Here is a 2545-nt window from a genome sequence, read left to right on the forward strand (position 1 = left end):
GAGCTGATGGGAAAAGGCACATTTCCCGTGGGGCCAGATGGCGTCTCCAAAATGCAGACGGTCAGGCTTCGACAACTGAGAGCTGGGGCGAGGCCAGCAAGGGCCACTGGGGCCCCAAGTCGGCCCACAGCAGCAGCTGATACCTGGATCTACGCGGCTACTCCTTGGTGGGTTTATTTGAACTTGAGCCCATCTTACGCTCAGCCTGAGCTCTAATTCTCAGGCTGCTGGGCGAAGTAACGGCAAGAATGTATATGAAGCACGTGGACGAGCCATGCCAGCCCTATGGTGTAGCCGGATTACTGTTGCTTCTGTAATAATTATTATTCTTAGTCATTTCGTTTTGTATCAGTTTCCCGATGCTCATTAAAACATCAGTTATAGAAGGTACACAAAATAAACTACAGGATCTCTCGAAGTTATTTGCGTAAAGACAGAGTAGAGCAGGTGAAGAGCACCCTTATCTAACTACGACTGCTGCAGGGTCAGAAACCAGGAGACACGACCCACGGTGAACATAAGCCACCGGCAGACACACATCGCCCCTTGGGATCGCATGTGTCTCCTGCTCAAATCTGTAGCATCTGAAAAAAAGGGCCGACAGGTCCGAGTGGTGAATCCAGCAGCTGAGGAGGGAACATGTTTTCTGAGGGCCCAGTCAATGTCCCAGGCTGGGAACCCACACTGCTTTAGCCGTAGGCGCCATGGGACAGATTCCCACCTGCAGCGTGGAGTGGGCTGGTCAGCGGGCAGGCGCGGCGGCCAGGCCGCCCCAGCAACAGCACTCAGCGCCCTCCAGGTCCTTGACAAGCGAGCTGCGGCAGCCACTACCACATGGCCGTCCACTGTGCAGAATAGCTACAGGTAGGGACTGGTTAGCAGTGGCGAGAATGAACTACAGTTCGCCTGGCCGGGCACGTGCCCACGAACACACCGCCGACCCCTTACGCGCCTGGTACTCAGTGTTCACGCAGACGTTCCGTGATGTTTCCTAGGGCACCCGGGTCGGTGACTGCCTCCTGAGCCTCGCCACTTTTTTTCCTATTTATTTATTTATTTATTTATTTATTTAGGCAACCCTCGGTTGACCTCACAAATTGCAAGGACCTTCTCAGCTTACAATCCCTTATTTTTAAATATTTTTTATGCCTACAGCACCTGGTCTTCCTAGGTGGTCTCCCATCCGAGTACTCACCAGGCCCGACCCTGCTTAGCTTCTGAGATCAGACGGGATCCGGCACGTTCAGGGTGGCGTGGCCGTCGACAGCTCGCCAGTTTTGGATGGAGGCGCGGTCGGGAGCTCTGTGGAGATGGTCACGGCCACGGCGGGACTTGCGCCCTCGGCCAGAGACCGGGACAGAGAGTGAGGCTGGACGTCCTTCTCGCCTTTGATGAACTGGACTCAAGGACGGCCCCTGTGGCTTTCCCAGGGCCGCCAGCTCCTTCCTGACCCTTAACTAGCTGCTGTGGGGAGTGGAGTGCTGAGCGAGCCGCAGCCTGCGGGGCTCATTGAGGCGAGTGCTCCATGGCCGGCACTGAGGCCACTGTCGGGCTGCCCAGGCCTTACGCCAGCAGCGCGTGTGGAGACCACAGAAGCCCAGCGAGCTCGCGGCCAGCAGCGGCTGCCGCCGGAGGCCCGGGAGTCAGGAGGCTGAAGGCAGCGGAGGGGGTGTCCCGGCCGAGTGCTGCATTGCACATCGTCTCTTGGATGCAGAACGTAGCTCAGCTCTTCAGACGAATCTGCATCCTCCTTCCCTCCTTAGACTGAAAGGCATCTGGGGTTCGGGTCCCTTCTCCTGGTCTTGGCACTCCAGATCGGTTCCGTCCTGGCTAGTGCTCGAGATGATGTAGTATCTTAAAGTTTGTTTTTCTTTGAGATTTTGCACAAGAGGTGAATAATATGCTTTGGAGGTGCTTCTGGCCTCTGAAGCCTAGAATTCCGGAAAAATCGGAAGACGCGGACCTGACTCATCGGAGCAGACACCGGGTCCGGGGTGGGGGCCTGTGATGAATTGGGTCATTAGTGAAACAGACCCCAGGGAACAGGCAAGAGGAGGGAGCATCAGGAGAGAGGAGAGAAGGAAGCCAGAGGGGTTTCTGGGGACTAGACGAGGCATTAATCAACCTCGGGCGGATTTTCTTTGCAGACGTTTGGAAGGAAACGGCTTGATCTGGGTGAAGAAGGTAGATATTGAATTATATCTGGTAAACCTTAAGGCCTGTGTTTCCTCAGGCCGACGTGCCCCTCGCTTCCCCGCCCAGCCGGTCCCCTGCGCCGCCTCGAGGAACGCGGGGTGAGGGGCCGTGGCTGCCCCCGGCCCCTTTGGCGCTCGGCTGCTGGCAGATGGATGGCCAAGCCAAGGCCCGGCCTACGGCTCTGCGGCTCATGCTTTCCGGCCCGGAAGAGGCCATTTTTGATCACTGCAAAGACAGGAACAGTCTTTCTTTAAGATGGATGTCCTAGCGGCGGCTACGAAAACTTCAAGGTCATGGGAGGAGACGCCGGACGGCATTTGCGATGTGAGCAAAAATGGCGGCCTGAACA

The 2545-nt window shown here is 56.6% G+C and overlaps 1 pseudogene; it reads right to left on the minus strand.

Annotated features, from left to right (window-relative positions):
* Positions 1 to 1146: 1146 nt before the first annotated feature.
* LOC111731530 lies at positions 1147 to 1265 on the minus strand (annotated as a pseudogene).
* Positions 1266 to 2545: the final 1280 nt, after the last annotated feature.

Source organism: Pteropus vampyrus, unplaced genomic scaffold (genome assembly GCF_000151845.1).
Source record: "Pteropus vampyrus isolate Shadow unplaced genomic scaffold, Pvam_2.0 Scaffold381, whole genome shotgun sequence".
In the NCBI taxonomy this organism is placed as follows: domain Eukaryota; kingdom Metazoa; phylum Chordata; class Mammalia; order Chiroptera; family Pteropodidae; genus Pteropus; species Pteropus vampyrus.